Source organism: Tyto alba, unplaced genomic scaffold (genome assembly GCF_018691265.1).
Source record: "Tyto alba isolate M040663 unplaced genomic scaffold, T.alba_DEE_v4.0 Super-Scaffold_48, whole genome shotgun sequence".
In the NCBI taxonomy this organism is placed as follows: domain Eukaryota; kingdom Metazoa; phylum Chordata; class Aves; order Strigiformes; family Tytonidae; genus Tyto; species Tyto alba.
Window position 1 is genome coordinate 15,025,684 of NW_024881324.1, and position 21,105 is coordinate 15,046,788.

The 21,105-nt window shown below is 38.6% G+C and overlaps 1 protein-coding gene across 1 annotated transcript in view; it reads right to left on the reverse strand.

Moving 5' to 3' along the window:
* GMDS (GDP-mannose 4,6-dehydratase) overlaps positions 1–21,105 on the reverse strand; it is a 427,214-nt gene that overhangs the window by 226,569 nt on the left and 179,540 nt on the right. The window lies entirely within an intron of this gene.

Genomic DNA, 21,105 nt, shown 5'->3' on the forward strand with positions numbered 1-21,105 from the left:
TTGGAATGTCAGTTCTTAAACACAAAATGCAAAAGGTTACATAAAGAAGACAGACATCTTAGACCACCCTCAAGTTTTTTGTTGCTGTTTCTTTTTGCTTCTTCATTTTTTTTTTAAAGGAATGCATATATCTAAATAAATTAGTTTATTAAAAAAAAATTGAGACTATTCAAATACTACATAATCTCCAAAGGACTTTTATGGCTAAATACGTTTTACTTTTCTAGTTATTTGGGATTCTTTGTCCCTCAGTTTCAGTGAGATCATGAAATTGTGATTTCAATTTATCAGTTGAAGACTGTTCATTATTTTATCATATTTATATTTTTCTCACTGTATTGCTTTGGAAAATTTGTGTGGAGTTGCTTTAAACAATATTTGTTTCTAGCTACTTTTCTTGATTTTTAGATTTTGATGGTTATGTTTCTAAAATGTGGTCAACAGTCTCCTCAAAAGCAGAGGGATTTGAATTTAGACCATGAGTTCAGGCTAAACAAGCCCAATGGCATATGCACACTAATGGGCCACAAAAATTAAAATTACATGCCTTTTTAATAGCTAAAAAAAAATAAAATGATTGAGTGGTGACAGATAATACCTCATCCAAATGGAAAGCAGGAAAATTAGTGAAAATTACTGTACTAGTAAAATGCTCTTAGCAAATTTCAAAAGTCCTAAGCAGTGCAGCTTGTACATTCAATGAATATATATAGGTTTTTTCATCATGGAACGCTGCTCTTGAGATATGTATCTCAATATTTTCTGTTTCCTGTCAGACAAACATGAGGCTGCTGCAAAATTATTAAATAATGTGAAGTGCCTTTTTTCAGACTACTAATTTTTCCTGTAAAGTCAAGAGCACTACAGTACCTTTTTGTGTCATTTGACTCTGCCAAAAATAAAAAAAAAAAAAGAGAGCACCTATAAGAACTATGTGGAATGAAGCAATTAAATAATTCAGACATTACCACAGGATTAAGACAGAATTTAAATTTTCTGTCAACTGCTGAACTAATTGGAATCTTGGTTATTAAACATCAGTTTGCACTTGTTTTTTAAAGGATGAAAGTCTATATATAATTTCCATATACTCTGAAGAAGTGTTCATATATAACACAAACTTACAAAATAGAGTGATTTGCAAAATTTCTGAAATAAAATGTGCTGGGGAGCCTTTTTTTATAGCACTGTTCCTCAAAAATTGGACAAATGAGCCAATTGCAGGATGAAATCCCAAGCCCTTCTTTCAGACTGCACCCTGCACAGTCAACAGAAGAAATATGATTATCCCAAAGATAAACTAGTGCAAACCACAGGACCAACACTGTGACTCTGCTATTGAAAATTCTGAAAGCAAAGTACTGTGGTTCCCCTGTTCCTGACTGGACAGGCTTGAAGCAGGAGAAGAGTTCTGGCTTAACTGAAACCAATGACAAAGTCTCCTTGGCTTAGTCAGACTGGCACTCCTCCAAAGATTGTTTCAATTTTTTACATTATCAAAGTGCTTTGAGATCTTCACACAGATTATTACTAATTAATTAAAAATAGATTTGAACTATTGCACTAATTTATTAGGATTAGCTCTGAAATTTCCTAACCTTCTGCACTGAAATAATTTCAGTTAGCATTATTATTCAGAAAATAACAGTTAAAGAAGCAGCTTTATTTCTAGGATAAAGTATATGCTTTATGTTCCAGTCTACAACTAAATAATAAGCAAAACTGGCCACTTTCAATGCTACATTCTCATTTGCAGTACAAGGAGTGAGAGTTTGAGTAATCATCTGCATTAAAGCAAGTTTTACTGTCAACTTACATGACTAATGAATGTCAGCTTCCATTTTGGAACAACAACTTCCTCACCATTTAAAAAAAAAAAAAAAAAAAGAGAGTATTAGGCTGTGTGTGAGAGAGAGAAAACTTATCCATTAACTTAATTTGAAATATATGAAAGATACTGTACAAGTGTCCTGGGTTTGAGTGAGTGGTGGGGTTTTTTGGTAGCAGGGGAGGAAGCTGCAGGGGCAGCCCCTGTGAGCAGCTTCTTGAAGCTCCCCCAGCTCCAAGTCAGCTCCACCTCTGCACTAAAACTGAGCCAATCAGCTGCGCCTCTGTGATAACGTATTTAAGAAAGGGTGTGGTGATGAGGAGTCAGACTTACGAGGAGGAGTTGTGGCAGCTGCGTGAACACCAAGGTCAGTGGAGGAACGGAGGAAGAAAGGAGGGGGGAGGTGTGCTGGAGCAGAGACCCCCCTGTATCATGGGCGGCCCCCTCCTGCCACCCATGAAGATCTACGGTGGAGCAGACACTGATTTATGGCCTGTGTTTTTTTTTGCCTGGCTGATCGAGATGATGTGCCTGAAGAAGGCCGGTGTCTTGTGGGAAAAGGTAGCCCCCGCTGTTGTAGTTCAGCGCTGGGAGGATTGCAGCATGGGGGGGTGTCCCACGCTGGGGCAGCTCAGGAAGGGCTGCAGCCTGTGGGAGGGACTCCAGTTAGAGAAAGTTGGTGTCCCACACTGGAGCAGTGTAAGGAAATGCTGCAGCCAGTGCGAGGGACTCATGTTGGAGAAAGTTTGTGGAGGACTGTCTCCTGTGACAGGGGGACCATGCTGGAGCAGAGGGAACAAGTTCCAGAAGCTCCCCCCACCGAAGATGGAAGAAGAGGCAGCACTGACTGCACCCCCCCATTCCCTGCACCGCTGCGGGGAGGAGGTAAAGATATCGGGAGCAGAATTGAGCCCAGGAAGAAGGGAGGGGTGGGGGGAAGGTGTTCTCAAGATGTGGCAATGCTTCTCACTGTCCTACTCTGTTAAGTGTTGTTAGTGTCTGTAATAAATGTATGTTCTTTTTTACTTCCCCCTAACAAGTCTGCCTTTTGCTTGTGACCATAATGGGTGATTTTCCCCTCCCGGTCCTATCTTGAATCCCAAGCCTGGCTCATTTGTCCCTTCTCATTGCTGGAAAAGAAGGGGGAGTGAGTGGCTGCGTAGTGTTTGGCTGCCGACCAGGCTCAAACCACGACAACAAGAAAAAGCTGTTTCGTCTAGCACAGCACAGCAAATACTAGTAACTGCTGACTTCTTACAGAGTTACTGATCACTGGAGAGAAACAATCTTCAAAGATCTTCTCCAAGGAAAATCAGAATATACCTCAAGAGGCTGAAGTGAAGAACTGAAGAGTACCACAGTGAAAAATGGAAATCTTTATGTTCCAGAAATTTTCCAGTAAGGGTTCAACAAAATAATACCAATTCTCTTCTTGGAAGTGCCTCTACATTAAAGCTGTGGAAGAAAACTATGGTACTGTTAATTCTGAGAAATGCGATTAGAATTTTTTTCATGCAACCAAGGACTGAATGGCACATTTTAGAAGCATTTAAATAATATGGTTCATAAATAATGTTTAAATACCGATTCTCTTCAAACACAGTATCTTAAAATATCCCATTACACAGTATGTTTGATCCCATGCCATTAAATGCACATCATAACTAGAATTTAAGCTGATGCCCACTGGAGTCATACAAAATAGTTAAGGCTATGTCAGCATTTCCATTATAAAGCCCTGTCCTAGGGGTTTGCAATCACACTATAAAATCTTGTTTTGGCCTGAAACTTGGCAGACGTAATGTCTCTTTCCTCAGAAATGATTCTATCTAAAAGATCTGTGCAGAGTGCTACAGATATCTTTATATAACAGAACACAAAGTACCTTTTGAAGCACAAAATGGTTAGCTTCCTTCTTCCTCAGGAGGCATTGAGGACTTGCTAACGTTGAACCTAACAAGAGCATTTTCCTCCATAGAACAGCCAGTTAGTGACAGCAAGAGCATCAAGAGAGCTGCTAGTGTGTTAACCACTTCACCCTTTATATTGATTTTTACTGGATCAAGATGATGCAGCAGCTAAAATGCCACCAGCTATCACAGCTGAATAATATGCTACTAACATTACTAATTCACATGAGAATATGTTAGTGGTAGAAACAGAAACTAGCTTAGATTAGTGAGGAAGAGAGATGTCCAAGTCCCACATTTGTCTCCTGGCTTTGTACTGCTTCCTCAACTGAGAGAGCTTTTGTAAAACACTCCTCTGCTCACACCTAGCACAAATAAACATGGAGTGTTCAAAACTCTATTAAATGTGCAATGTATTTTGACTTATTTTAACACTTTTTCAAAATGTGTGAGGGTGGCACTGTTCTGCGACCTCACTATTCTATGGTAACCAAGAGGAGTCATTCTTGCTCCCTCGGAAGGGCCAAGGATGCTGGGCTAACTGCCTTGCATAGTTATCTATGCAGCAAATACATCCAAACCATGATGGGCCACATTATGCTCTGTTTCGCATTGCTACTGACAGCACGGGAATTGCTGTATTGCAACTGCAGAGATCTGGGCCAGATGTTGCAAACGATGCTTTGGTGTGTCCAGAGATTTCAGCAGTTCCAAACAGCCTTGGTTGAGCAGTGTCTGACAAGATTTTACATTTTAAAAGAGGCCTTAAATATAAGTTTTCATGATATCAACAGCAGTTTCAGGAACCCTGGGAATTAACAGATATGTTTTCAAAACCCAAGCCCTCCCTCTGAGATCATTAGTATTCCAAAAGGAACCATAGGGTCTGATTTACAAACCCGATTTATCCTAGTTACAATTTTAAGCAAGGACTCCTCATCAAGCTGACCTGATCTGTAAAACATAAAACTTGTCAGTAAACCACTGTAAGAACAATACTACAATAAGAAGAAATAGCAGAAGTAAAATGCAACAGCTTTGGCTCCCCAGCCCAGGCCTGTCGCCTGCTGTGCCACCTGGCACAGGGTGGAAAACAGCTCGCACAGCTCAACCCTCCAAGAAGGATGCTGCCTACATCTGGCAAAGATATAGTTCTGAGAGTGGGACACATCTCTCATTAACACGTATTTAAAACTATTGCTTTAGGAAGCATGCTCTCAATGCACTTACAGTTCCAAAGCTGGATGCCCAAAGAAAAAAAAAAAATTGGTTCTCTGCAGCAGGACATCATTCCTTTTATCAGCTCTGGGATTTCACCCTTTGTGTATCATCAGGAAACTGGCTGCTTGTGGTAGGTGTTTTTTTCTAGAATCTGGTTTATAAGAAGCAGCCAAATGGATGAAGCAGCTTTAAGAGCCACTGTTACAGTAACCATTTCTTTCCAAGTACCCTCATTTTCCACGCTCTCAAGGCTACATACAAAATCCAACAAATGACAAAACTGTTGTCTTGGGAAGACTGCTATCTCTGTGTAACTCTAGTTGTTTTATGCATAAGAAAATCCACCATTAAGCCTAGTAATATCATAGAAAAACAGTCAATCCGATAGCATTTAATAGCAATACTTTTCTATCAGCTGAGATGCAGCCCTGGCAGTCTGTCAAGTTGCCATAACATCTTTTTCTTTGTTTTGCATAAAATATGATAAAAAAGTTTCTGTGTCTAAAGATGCTGGCACAAGAAAAAGGCTGTTTTGTTTTGTTTTTTTTTTTTTTTCTCCAAGTTTCCACAGTTTTGGCATAGGTTCTAGTGGAAGCCTAACATGTTCAAACACATTGTGTACCCAGTGTCTCTACTAACCCAGAGGAACATATTTCTTTTAACATATATATGTTGTAAATGATACATTTAATGAGATCATTAAAATGTTTTGATTGCCTAAAAATCCACACTGCTCATAATTTCCATTCTATGAGAAGCTTTTCCATTTTTGTAACAAGCTGAAATTAAAAACCAAAGCGATACACAGTTTTTCTAAGAAAAGAAGTCTAGAGTCTCCTTTAGCTTATACTGATAAAAATCACTAACAATTATTCTGAAGTTAATGGAGTTATGTCAATGTAAGTGAGATGAAAAATCAAGTTACAGATCTTTAAGTTAACCTTCCATATTTTGGGTTTAAATAGAATTTTTAGCCGTATCTTGATTGAAACAATTGATACTGTACTGTATTTTGGTGAAACTAGTAAAGCAGCTACTTAGTATATGTTAAACACTCATGCATTTTAATTGTGAATCCACTCACAATTTAAAATTAATTGTTCTTCTCACAACAACAATTATACAAAATAGAAACATCACTGTTTGGAAACAAAGGAAAAATCACTGCTAAAAGTGACTTTTTCCTTTCTAGATTTTCATAATATCTTGCAAATTTTACTCAGCATGTACGGCTACCTTTAGGCAAGCTTGCCAGAAAGTCCACAATAAGGGTTTTGCAAAATGAAATATATATGAAATAAGGGTGATATGATTCATAAGCAACTCATTGTAGAGTCATGCACTGCATGGGAAACATCTTCCTGACCTAAGCAATAAATCATTGTATTTCCTGAAACATGAGATATAGTGCTTTAATCCTTACATTTTAATCCTGTATAGCATAGCTGGAAATACTTTGTTTCATCATAATATTTTCAATCTCTTTCTTGGTCGTTTAAAATTGTAATAGTACCTCATGATCGTGGGTTTCTCAGATTTTTAATACATTTGCAATGTTTCTCAAACGTTTTCCGTTTATGTACCCCCTAACTACTTTTCAGTTGACATGTAAGATCTCTAAACAGGAAAGATAAAGCTACTGGTAAATAGGCTTCTTTCCAAAGGTTATTCTTCATCACCCCCCCTTGGGAAATAATCATATAATAATAAAATCACAGATTGAAAGCAACGGTCCAATAACATAAGGATAAAATTGTCCCTTATCAAGTGATCCTCATTTGGTATTAAAGTGTGTGATTTCAATAAAATAAAGTGGTATTAATTCCTTTAAATATTGTTAACAGAGACATTAATAGGCATATCAATTGAATTATTTCCTTTTATATTATATTGACATGCATTTTGAACTTTCCAATGCCAAAAGTAAAATATGCTAAGTCTGCTTGGCTCTATCTTCCATTTGCACCACACTTTTTGATGGATTTCCTCGGGTGATGGAAAAGAGACTACTACCTGTGTTTCAAAACTTAGGAGACTGAGACAGAAAGGTAAAAGCATGCAGAGGTCGGAAGCACCAGCAGGGCAGCACACGGGAGGGGGTTGATGCTCTTCAACCCAAGAGCACCTCTGCCTCTGCCCTCAACATCCACTTGCACACCGAGAACGTTTGGAGAGCTGAGGGCAACAGGAGATCATATGAACTAGACATGGAGGGAACAAAAAATGATTTTAGGATAAAATAAGAGTGAGAGACAATCTTGTGAGGAATGACAGGGTACAGAAATTGGAAGGGAACACAGAAAGTGGGGAGACTTTCCTTTTTCCTTGTGGGCGGAAGGATAGCACGAAGCTTACCTGGAGGGACAACTAGTAAGCCCTGTAAAAGAAATGCATGGAAGTAGGGTGAGAGACCTGCCAACCAGCACCCAAGGATGAGAATCAGGTGACGTTTGTCACAGCACAGCGAGCCATGCTCCCCTCTGATTCCGTGGAGCTAGCCCTCCACCGGGGATCTGTCATCAGGGCTTTAAACTCTTCAAGACTGTTTTGCATGCAAGCAGATATGGACTTCCACCTCCCAGAGAACAATGACAGGATGATTTCTATGACTACACAGCAGCAGCTCTCTAAAGTGACAGTGAAAAAATGACGTTTAATTAGCAGAAAATCTTCATGTATAATCTGTAAGACAAAGCTATTAGATTTCACATTCAAAATGTCCTTATTCAGGACTAATTACACATCTCAGATCTATCATATGGGCTTGTTAAAAGGCTAGGGAGACATACCAGCAATAACTGCTGGGCAAAAGGTGCTATTTTAGTATATTTCCTCCATATAATTTTTCTTAAATTAAAATATTTTCCCCTCAGGAACTGTACACTGAACAGGAAAAGGTGAGGCATCAAAGATTCTTATAAAGGAAAAACCAAACATTAATACTGAAAACAATATGTAAAAGTGTTATTCCTGTTCCCAAGTTTATGCTGTTAATGGCACTTACATAAACAGAGCAGTGTTTCGCTTACAGAAAACTTAACCTTCTGCTCCAAACTATTCACTTTGATTTCTTAATCACAGTTCATACACACTACTTTTTAAAACAAAGGTAAATGTCTTTAGCCACTCTGATTTAAGCAGTGTTTTTTAAATTGTACAACTAATGTTATTGAATTAAACCTCTGATTTAAGCTGCCACAGAATTAGACAAGCCCTTGCATGTATGAACTATGGGTAAGCATGAGTGTGCTTGCCCATCAGCACAGACTCTTTATATTGTTTAAGTGTGTGTAAACAATTGGAGTTAAGTACATGCTTTGCAGAATTGATGCTACAATAGCTAGAAATGTATGCAAACAAAAGGAAAATCCAGCACTTGTACAAAATGGAAATATGCAGTCTCATGCAACTTGCACAAAATAGAGATTTTAACTTATCTTATTAAACAGCTATCAAAGTTCAGACATCTGTGCTCTTAAATTTAACATCCCTTTCCTTTTCTCCCTGTCTTTCCCTGCCTCCATCCTCTCAGCAACCAGTAGCACATCAAAAAGGGTGCTGCCTGATGTTCAAGCTGAGACTTTCAGCCTATACCCTACCACTCCCTTGAGATGAAGCAGGCAAGGCTTTTAATCTTACCTGGTGACACATGACTGACTAATACAGTTTCTTGGACCTTCTGACCTCTGAGGGACTAAGTCTGGTTGGTCTCTCACCCTCTCCAGGTGGCTGGGACATCAGCTTGTGGTGGGTCATAATATAATAAAAGTTTTGCACAGGTCTTCTGTGTCTTTCTGTGCACCCATATTAGTGTTAACTTTTAATGTGCAAATTTCGGAGTATAAAATGTGTAATTTCACTTCAAGTTGGGGTAAAAAGAACTTTCATTTACTTCTACTGAAGGCAAAAGAGTGTAATAAGAGCTAGTCTTAAAACCAATCACAGTGGCATGCAACTTTGCTGAGTCAGAGTAATTTTTCTCAGAGAGAGAAAAATGGTCTAGCTACAGCCAAATAACTTACTTGAAACTTCACCTCCCACACAAACTAAGAAGCAGTCCTAGACAAGTTTGACACTTATACAGTATAACTCAGGATGTTCCTAAATCCATGTACCTCCCTTTTGAGTTTTGTTGCTCAGCTGTTTTTCTCTTAGGACGTTCTTCTGGTTAGTTTTGTGACAGTGGTGGTCCTCAAGGCACCCTTTAGACCCTCAATACATCATTTGGTAAATGTGTTTCAGTTTTCATAAACCACCCTTTGCTACAGGATTCCTGGTGCTGCCAAGAGGGGGTCCTGAAACAGAGTTGAACAGTATTTCCACGGAGCTGGAAAAAGCCACGGGCAAAGAGCTCATTGACAAGTAACAAGGTGGGAACTAGCAAGAGCTGGAGGGAGGGAGAAAAAGAAATCTCAGCTTCTGCAAATACAGGAGGTACAATTTTTTTCTAATACTTGAACAGGGCACATAAAACACAAGGCACTACATTTCCTTCCATCGTCTGTGTTATGAATAATTAGATTCTCAGCTAGGACGTGGTAGAGAAGTACATCTCCAACACCCGCGAGGATCCCAACAATTCAATGTACAAATCACCAATGGCAGTGGTCTGCAATTACCAGTACAAGGACAAATTATTCCAGCTACAGATACCCCTTCAGACGCATAACAGACTAATCAAGTAAATGCATGGCTCTGACAGAAGAGGCAAAAAAATTTCTTCAGACTGTGCTGCAGCATGCAGCCAGGCTGGTGTGTGACCAGGGGCATGGGATTGGCTCACGGTGCTTTCAGCTCACTCTGCCTGCCCCAGCTGTCCCCATTTCCCGAGCTTTGCTTCTGCACATGGACAAGTGGGGTTGCTGGGGACTGAACAGGACAGCACTGGAAGTCATTATCCTGGATAAAACCAAAGCAACACTCCCCAAATGTCATATTTTAAAAGCAAGCTCCCTTGAAACAAGCTTCAAAGTAACTGGGAGGGATTGGGGGGGAGGAAAAGCCAACCCTAAAGTAAACCCCCAGCCCGAACAGCTTAGGAAGAAAATAGGAGGGAAAGGCAGAGACAAGCTGACAATACACCAGAAAGACTGCAAGCCAACAAAGACAGCGTGTCCCTTCTGCTCCTGTAAGACTTGGACATGTTTGGCCTAACTGTGTTGGCCTCCTGTATTCGGAGAGCCAATAAAAACATTATTTCACCTAGCTGTAGTTACTGCCGGTTGCCTAAAACTTCCCATAAAAAGTTATGTCCTTAATTCAGAGCAGGCCATGATTGGTCTCAGGGGACCCTGAAGTTAAGCAAGGGTGCTATGGCTTCCACACCCAAACCCTGAACTGGAAATGCCACCAGGCAGAGCAGCAGCTCTCCCACAGGCAGAAAAGATATGTGAAGAGGTTGCATAAAAGTCATTGCTGAGAGCGAACCCCCCTCTGGGACAAACCCTGGGCATGTTGCTAATTTTCAATTTAAAAGAAAAAGGCACTGAGGCAAAGAAACGGACACTGTTACTTACTGAGAAAATCATTTGAACACAGGAAAACAGTAAAATTATAGCAGCTTTTTGAAATGTACATACATTTCAATGAATATTGCCTTTTTAAACGTTGCCACTGTAACTGAATCCTACTCCTTCATTCTCTCCATTTGGGAATAGTGTTTCTCTAGTGTAATTAATAAATTAAATAAAAATAAATATGCAGCTACAAACCCAGAGAACTCAGTTTTCTGGCAAGACTAATTGCTGCAGTTTCACTGAAGTCAGATTACTTGAGTTTACAAAGAAGAATCCAAACTTAAACATTCCACCATTAACACAACCAATCACTACAAAAATTTTGCATAAGAAAACGTGAAACAAAACATTTGGAAAGTGAGTAAATGGCAAAAAACAGCTTCTAAACAAAATGTCCATTTACCACTGTTCAACTTTTCATGGTCACTACTGTTTTAATATCAGTATTTTTAAGAACACTTCTTCCTTTGTGGACTCCTGAAATTCATTGTTATCCTGTTTTTGTGATATTTCCCATTTAAGTTAGTTTACACTTCCTCTAGGAACAGAAGAGGCAGTCAGATCACCTGCTGTTCCGAGATGCCTACAATACTTGAGCACAATGGGGTGAAATCAGGACAGAAAGTTAGCCCAATTCTGAATTTCCTGGCTTTGTATTTTTAGTGGGACCTTTCACATAATTTTAATATCCCCATAGGTAGCTGTGCATGCTCTCAGAAAAGCACACATGCATACATACACACTCTGTGCGTGTTCAGGAAGAAAACTGTGAATTCCAGCACTAAAAGTTAGGGTTATGTGTGCCAGTGTTGTTTCTGAATGCACAATGATACAGTTTCACAAAACACCTCTAGATTAATTACATATTGTATTTTTTTTTCCTAATAAGATTGCCCCCTGTGCAGAGAATAGACTTGCTCTGAGAGCAGAGACTACTGTCCTGTGAGAAATGAAGTAGGCATGGGTCCTACGGAGTCTGAAGCTAAGCAAAAATGAAGAACTGCAAAAGAATAAATGATGGATTCATAGTTCAGTCTGATTAATGCTGCTATGGAAAAATGAATAAAAGTCTGGTTTCGTCTGCAAATTCTGAAAAGGTGTTTAGAAAGTCACTTAAATCAAGGTTCTCATTTAGTCACTGCCACATATTCCTCTGTGTGCTGGGCTACCAAGCCCTCAGATGCAAACAGACGGGAGTTTTATTCTGAACATCAACCAATCAATCAACGCGGACTTTACTTTTTTCATGCTTTAGTTTCTCACCACAAAAATGGGGATAAAATGCCAATGTTTTACAGGAATTTGAGAAAGGCATGTATCTTGATCATTTGTGAAACAATGCAAGAGAAGTGCCCTAGAAGAGTCAAAACAGGCAAAATCACTCTCAGTACAAGGCTTGAAAGTGGTCATGAAAGGAGCACAAAGCAAATCTGCTGCCAGAGAACTCCTTTCTTCTCTGCCCTCCCAAAATTGAAAATCTAGTCATTCAGGTGAGAACTCTCCATCCTGTGCAAGGAAGAATGAAAAAGGAGCCTGTGGGGGAAAAAAACAGAAGGGCAAACAAGGGCTTTATCAGAACACATAGGCACAAGTTTGAGTTAAGTTTGTGGAGCCAGTCCTCGTTCAGTCATTACACAATTTTTGAGCTCATCAAGTTTGCAATGTTCCTTTTCCCACTTGTTTCACAGTTTTTAGCATGTATTCATATTTACCTCATTTCTTATGCCCACACTAATGTCTTTGGATGGTGAGGAATACTGTAACTGCTGTGGCCACAGAATTCTTAAATTTCCTGCTGCAGCCTAGAACCCACTTCCAAAACTGAATTTTAAATAGTTTCCCCATGCACGCTGAAGAGTTCGTCTCTCAAAGGGGAGTTTATCGAGGGGCTCGAGAAGCAGGGAGGGAAATCACTGAAATTTAACCCTGAACCCCATGTGAACCCAGGGACTGGGACTGCATATTTTCCACTGTCCTGCCATCTGCTGCTTCACTGCACATGGTAATCTTTGGCAACCCCACTGAGCGCTGCCTGGGCTATGGCTCTGTTCAGACAGGGTGTAGAAAGAAAAGACACTGAGAATGTCATGGCTGGCTGACCAGACTACTGAGATCAGAGAGATTATGCCTCATTTGCTCACCAAGCCCTGCCAAAAGCAACACCATTTAACTGCAGGTACTCAAAACCCAACAGGCATGTTTAAAGGAATTCTAGGCTTAAAAAGAGGACCATTCATAACGTGCATTTGTTGGGGATACTGTAGCTACCACCTTTTGGCAATTATTCATGAGATTTTTAAAAGAAAGTTTACAGTGCCCAGCATTTCAGGTATAATCGACCTCTGCCAGAAAGTATCATACCTGATTTTCAGGACACACAGACCTGGAAAATGCCTCAAGGCAGGAATAAACAAAAGAGACCTAACAGCCCATCAAACAGAGATAAACAGAGAAAAAAACATAGCTGTTATTTTAAAACAGCTACAGTCCGTTTATCTCCCAGCTGTGAAATGCTGCACAGTATGGGAGTGTGAGGGTTTGGTACTTATATGTATAACCTTCATATGTCATCTCATGACAAGGGACCTCCCTTGAGCTGGAGCCAAATCTACATTTGTTCCCCAGAGCACCCCCATAGGCTCCAGATGCAGCAGGCGAAGAATCAGCTCTCAAACTCGTTTCCTCTGACCACACTCTTCTGAATAAGGGCTCCAACCCTTTCAGTGATAAAGTACAAAACGTTTACTCACAGAATTTACCGACTCTTTCAAAATGATGACTGTAAAATCTAAGGAATATTTCAGAAGAGTCTTAGAGCTGCTAAGGGTGTTAGACCTGCAAGAAAGTTTCCGTAGGTTACAGCGTTATTGTAGAACTTTTAAATCATATCATGCTGGCACCAGCTGCCTGTTATTAATGTATATCCCTCATCCTCCCTGCTTTTGCCAGAAGTACAAGAAATGAAGATGTAATTGTATAGATGTCTACAACAACATCCTGCCCCATTTCTTCACTCAAGTACTGATCTTGGAAATGACTGTGCTTTCTCTCATATCTGCCTGGGAAAACAAAGGCAGTTCAGTAAGATAAGCTTCTTCAGGGGCTGCAGAACTGTGGTTGGCAGATGTCAGGGTTGACAAATGTTCTTCTAATTACAAAGGACACTACAAAATTGTCCTCTGATGTGGAATAGACAGTCACTGTCACCCCTTCTTCTTCCCTGCTGCTCTACTGCCTCCACTCTGTCTGCCTCACAGGGAGATCGGAAAAGAGACAGAAAAAGCCATGTAAGAGAGGAGGAACAAGCATCTTTTTCCCAGCTCCAGCTGTGTTGGAGCCAACAGGCTCCACTGTTTTGATGATTCTAGGGCCTTCACATCTCATTTCATTCCTGCTTGACAGAAGTGCACACCAGAGTTGGGAATGGCCTGCAGACTTACAGAGTAAACTTCTGAAATCCTTAAGCTGTTCCCTCCTAGAAATGGCCTTTCTCTCTGAGACCTGGAGTCAAATAACCTCGACCCCAACCTCTTGTTAGTAGGTTCTGCACCCAGGTAACCCTTGTGGCTCATAAGGGAGATTTGTTAGTACTGAGTTTTGTAAACAAAAGGCAAAGCAGGAGCAATGTGTTAAAATCAGTAAGGCAGAGAGATCAAATATGCTTTCCTCGGTGTTTTTCTTTTGATATAAATGCATAACTTGAAAAGAGTAGGTTTGAAGTAAAAAGACACCCATTAACATTCTCAGTTTAAACTGCTTCTCTGCTGCTAAGCTCCACTGAATCAGAGCTCCCCACTCCCGCTCTCCTTGACTCATAACCTCAGTGACGGCCACGAAGCTGGGCAGAGCCACTTCATGAAATGTACTAAATGAAGCAACTTTTAATAATAACAAGGACTGGCAGGTAGCCACATTAGGGGAAGAAAGACTAGTAGGAATGTCCTGCAGCATAAAAGTCTCTGTTGTTCTCATTACTGCAAAGGAAGAAAATCTCTTTAAATGCTTTTGATTCAAATGATCATTTGACAGAACCGACAGACAAGACAAATGGCTGTAAAACAAGGCAATTGGATTTCCTACCGCTACAATATCTTACTTGGCTCCCATGACACAATTTCTCTGTTATTCTGCCTTGCCATGGTAAAGTAAACTTACAGGCTACCCAGAAAACAGATGAGTGTAATCAGTCCTTTATAAATTATATCCCTTCACTCAAGGAAAGCAAATAACTTTGCCTGCTCTATAATAACTGTTTCTAATACTTCATTTATTCTTTAAATTGTTTATAAAACACTTCAAGAGAGGTCAAGACAAGAGGGCGACAATAATTGGAGATTAAGGAGACTCTCTAAGTATTTTGCGCCTGTGAGTAAACACTTTGGCAATTGTTATGATACAAGATAGATCTACTAAGAAAAAAAATCAGCTTATGTATGATTTTTTTGAACACACATGTTATTTCATCTGAGAGTCCTCATCTTTTCCACATCTATTTCAATTCAAATTTAAGCAGCTGAAGAGTTGCCTGATGTCACATGATGGGCAAAGAACAATAGATTTAACCTAGTCTCTTATGGAAGAAAACTAAAGGAATGATGATTCGAGGGTAACCGATCTTCTTGCGAAATTTTTTCCAAACCTCCTGTGGAAGCAGGGGCTTTCCTCCTGAGAGACAGATACGTTAAAGCCCACAGAGTCAGAAACAGGCAGAACTCAGCCCAAATGACAGGGAAATGAATTTACACTCAGGACTGGTGTCTTTGGGTGGGGTTTCAAAAAAAGTTTTCAAACAAAAGTGGCCACCATGTCCTTTTGCAGTCCCTGTGGCATGGTTCTGCCTACTTTGCTTTTTGTTCTTCCTGTGCCCGTGCACAGCGCTAGCAGTGGTCACGGCACGGTTCTGGAAAAGGGAACTGTATAAACTCTGCAACGTCACCTCTTGAGCTGCTGAGTGTCACAGCTGTGCAGATGTCTAATGAAGCTGAGCTGCGACACATCAGTTAACACCAATCAGTATCATCCACACTCTGGAAGTACATATGGATAAAATTATATGAAATCTTTAAACCCTCAACCCATTGGCTTCTTTTAAAATAGTTCAAATGTAGCACATCAGAAAAAAATGTTTCTTAGTCATGTTTCTGCATAGCCCAGAAGAGGTTGCTAAAGAAACCACTCGTGTCCCCTAAACATTTCACCTGCCAATCAAAAAGAAAACCCCAAACAAGTTGCTGAAAAAGAAAAAACAATCAAATTCTGAGCAATTATACAGACATAATAAACTTAAACATGACAAAAATATTTGCTGAGAGACTTAAAAGTAGCCAGCACTGTAAGCCTATTGGCTTACTAAAATGAAGTTAAATTCTTAAGTTATTCTCAAGAGTTTTAATGGAATTCAGTAAACAGTATTTTATTCATGACAAAGTATTCTCTTTACTCGTTTTATATGATAAGGTTATGAAAATGCAGGTTCAAGATTCAGTTTTTATATCATCTTCCCCCTTTTTTTTTTTTAATACCCATGTTTCCTTGATCTTCTCAAAGGCACAACGTCATGTGGATCTAGACACAAATACGAGCTCTCTCCAAACTACTTCACTCTAATATTAAATTAATACAGATTATTCCCACAATTTATTTTAATCCCAATAAAATCTTTCTTCTCAAACACACATATTCCTTGATATATTAGTTGAAAACTGCAGCACTCTACAGTGTAAATGTCAGCCAGGGGTATACTTCAACCAAAAAAAGCAGCTTACCCAAGCAGAGAAGTGCACAATGTAACTAAGAGGTAACAAATTATGAAAAGTTATTTGTTTCGTTTTGTTTTGTTTTGTTTTTTTACCCCAGAGTCAAACTGAACTGAGAATTGGTTTAACTGCCTTTTATTTTTTTTTTTCTAAAATGGGAACTGAACTACAACTGTCACCTGAACCAAAGTCTTTGTTAAACCTAATCCAGAATTGAGCCAAGAAAATACCTGATTATTGGATCAGAAAAAATATTTATCAAAGAACTTCTCAGAGAAAGTTCCCTTGTCACATAACTTTACATTTCAAAATTTTCTATTTTTCAGCTCGAATTGATTCAGAAATACCATAATTATTGATCTGACCAAACTGAACTGAGTCAGAGTCCAAGAAAAATCAGATCTGAACTAAACCATTTATTAATTCTTCATGGTGTTTTACTTGTTGTTTTGTTGTTTGTTTTTTGTTTGTTTTTGTTTGTTTATTTTTAATTACTGTTAATTTGCAAGCATCACTAGCCTATGTTCTTGCACTAACATATTTTTTCTTTCATTTTTGAATGAATTATATTGAACCTAGCAGGTTTCTCACAAACATTATTTTAGAGTAAAAGGGAAATGAGGCTAAGCAAACATTTCCAGGTAGCTGCCACCTACATCATTACAGAATTGATTACATCTGCTTTTAGAAGTACAGAGTTATCAGGTCCTCCTAAAACTATTAACATTATACTTCTGTCTTGAAATTCTCATGTAAAGCTCTCACCTTTTCAATACTTAAGCCTCTCAGTGCTTTGAAAAATCTGAATGCTCTTGTAATTAAACAGCAGGTTTGAATACCTGATCAAGGCAACTGAGCTATTATTCATTTGCTGGTAATAACTTTCTTTTTAAAATCGATAGAACCAGACTTAGAGTCAGAGCCTGTAAGCATCAAAACGCCTCCATAAGTATTTGTGGGATCACAGCTATAATACTCTGTGTAATAAAAGGCAGAAACATTAAAAAAAACCCTAAAGAACTTACTGCATCATGTGGCTGCATAAGCATTTCTTTCAAGATAGACTACAGAATAGTAAGATGCATTTCCCTTAGTCCATTGAGGGTTAATGTTCTAATTTTCCCCCTCTTAGTACTATAGAGGAAAAGTATATTTTAAAAAGTATCAAATCTTTCATTTTTTTTATTTGATATCAAGCCTTTTGTATTAAATTATCTGATTTTAATTAGTAGAAACAATATTAAATTTGAATGAACCCTCATGTATATTATCAATTTGGACAATCTTGATTTATTCTGCTTTTACAGAAAACTTTTCATCAGACATCATCATACAGAAATTCTTTCATCAGACTTTCATGGACAGACAGCCATTTTCAGGCATCATCCACATACTCACACACAAGCATAATTTTGGAAAAAATGAATGAACATTCCCTCATGACTCTGTGGGTTTCTTCATGGGTGTTGATGCCTGGTTATCATTGTCTATAAATGTGACGGTAAACCAGATGATATCACCACACCACCAAACCCACAAGGAACCTGTAGAACCAAAGTGACAGGAGACACTTAACTTATTTGCAAGTAGACCAAAGTTGTGCAATAACTGCAGCACACTAATGAACTCAAACCCAGAATTGCTTCATCCCATGATTTCAAAACAAAGATCTTATTTTTCCTTTAAGTGCAGTTTAAGATTATGATACTTTTCTTAAGAAAAGCATCATTATGGGACACGAGTAAAAAATTAATAATGACCTGTTATTTATCAGTAACTTTTCTGACACTAATTTGGAATAGATCTTGGATTCACCAGCACGACAAAAACTGTTGCCAGTTCTTTAGTAATACGAGCACTTTCAGAACTAGGCAGCAAAGGTAGCATTTGCCTACTGTTGTTACATGGAATCAAGCTTTCAAGTTCCCAGCTTGAGTTACTGTTACACCAATCTTGTTCTGTTTTTCTTAAATATTGCATGGTCTGTGGGGACCATTAAATATGCTAAAAATAAAAGAATTGTATATGTGCTACACTTGGGTTTTTTGCTTTTTGGTTTTTTTTTTTTTTTTTTTGCAAAACTCAAACAGGTTTAAAGAAGGATGCCTATTATTTGTACTACATGCTCAGTTTACAAGTTAATAGACTCATTCACAGTAGCATCCTCACCTGAAGATGCAAAGAAAACACAAGCTAGCTGGTGTCCACTGCATAGGATTTAAAGAAATGGACTTGAGACTACGAGAACATTAAAAATGTTTTAGCAAAAAGTATCTGAAACCCAAGGAGCACTGAAAATAGAAATCAAACTAGAACACAGCAAGGACTGTGGTGCTAGACCATGCTGAGCTGAACACAAAGACACTCTCCTAAATACGGGAACACCAGAATTTCTATGAGGACACACCAAATATAAAGGAGATCCATGGAGCCACCTTCCAGCCCAGATGCATGACAAGCACATATAATTTTCACCAAAAGTCAGGTGACTCAAATCACTGCCTGGAAATCGCAGTGTACCTGGTCGGGCTATGGCCCAGGACACAGAGCGGCACACCATCCTGCCACTCAGAACAGCAGCAGCTCATGCATTGCCTAGTTTTAGACCTTGCAGAGGGCACAGGTTTGTCCATGATACCTGAATGACTATCCCAATAGAGTACAACAGCAAATCACACTACTAGCACCAGTGTACTGCATTCCCCTATTAAAGAAGGGACAGAACACTTCTGTTGTCTTCTACTTTCCCTATCACATAGCTAGAGGATATAAAACAATCAATGCAAGGATTTGAGAATAGGAAAACACATTCCTGCTGAAAAACACGTGCTAAAATTAGCAGTTACCAGCTTGGTTTTCAATGACAGATGTATGCAATATTTATGTGAGCAAACAGCGTGGAAAAAAGAAAGATTTGCAAACTCAGATGTCTGTCATGGTCACTGGACTGGCTTTGCTCAAGTGCTCAATGGCACTTCAGCATAAATACTTAACATGAAGTATATCACTGGCACCATCCCTAACTAACAAAGTGCTTAAGACCAGGGATAATTTTCAATTTACTCGATTTTCAAGAATTATAAAAAATTTGGGAAGTTGAAGGGCTGTTCCTGATCTTGAAGGTGCACAATATCTCCATTTATCTTGAAGAAGGGCAATAGTTGCAACAAAAGATCTTGTAGATTTTTTTTACAGTCTGCAGCAAATAGAAACTCAGCATGAGAGCACACAGCACACCAAGCAACAAAAGTATCCCTAATAGCTGCACACATACCTACCAATGACTCAGAATATGGGCGTGAGGTGCGGCTGAGAAGCAAAAGGTGTCAGCAAGAAAGTACAAAGAAGATTTATAACTTAAAGCAACTGTTTCAAAAATTTTTAAAAAGAAATGCAAAGTAAAATGTTTCTGTGTGCTACTGATGTTTTTCTCACATCATCTGGATTTGTTTTAAATCCAAAATGAGTTCTGAATTTTCCAAATTCACACTGCTTAGATTTGGGATTACTGTAGGATTTTATTTTAAAGTTTCTGACAAATAGTCTCAATCCACCTATTGATGGGCATTGACGCACTGAATAAACACCTTAAATGTCTCTTAATGTAAGGTTTTTAATATAAATGATAACAAAAAAAGGGAGGGGGATGTAAATTGGAGGTCTGAGTTGCTTTGCTGGACAATTCTTTTACAACTTATAAATCTGTTCAGATTTAATGTCATGAAGTCAAGTTCTTGCCAGCAAAAATGAAAATCGATCAGTATTCCTGCAGCATTTCTATAGGACTGGTTCTCAAACTCACATGTCCTAGGGCAAAAATTAAGATAAAGTAGAGAAAACATGATATTGTATTCTCTCTGTTGGCTTGGTTTTAATTTATTTTCCCATACCAATGAGCAACCCTGAAGGGTTTCATGGGAAACCTGCTAACTGCAACCCACAACCCTTTGTTTTAACAGCCATCATTCTATAGAGGTGAGATACAATACAGATCAAAATATGCAACTGATATTGCAAAATCTAAATAGCATGTGGTATCAGGTTTAATTACAATAAATACTTGTAAACTGTTTAAGAATGCTCATGCTTTTGGATGTAGCTTTCATTTGCCAATTGGTGCCTAACAATTAAGTAGAATATATAATTAAAATTTAAGTGTCTATGAAAGGCAAATCCTTGTAAAGGAAATATTTTAGCATGGTTGGCAAGGTGTGCACATATCATCAGTGTGGGAAACACATAAAACTGACAGCATATACTGCTCTAAGTCCTTGTAACAGAGGTTAAAATCTGCTCAAAAATTACGCACATTTAGGTGAAACAAATCAGCAGTCTGTCTTACTGTCGAGATTTTCAGCTATTTCAAAGTGACACAGGTAACATTTATAAACATAAAGCTTTCATGTACCCCCAAAAAGTACATAACACATGCTATAGTCTGAAACCCTATACATTCAATGTCTGTGTGGTTTTGCTTTGTATTTTTGAACACACCTTTCTGAGAACCTTCAGTAAAGATAATGCACACACAAAAAAAATTGTTCCTAAGTTCAAGCCAAGCTCTGACCAAATACACTAACCTTCTCTCTGACCTTGGATAAAGTAGCTTAGCTTCCTATGACACTGACATAAAATCCCACTATATGATGAATCTTATCTGAGGTGACATCCGATTACATTGCATTTCTCATTTATTTGTTTTTAATGAATCCTAAAGACTTTATTGAGGAATAATCAGTTGATATTTTCTTCTGCAGTGTTTTTCGAACCACTAATGGTGACACTGTTTTACTGTGATTTAGAGTCTCTCTCATTCAGTTTTCTGTATCTTAAATGACTGAGTGGGTTAATTTCAAATAACTTTCTCAGAGCAA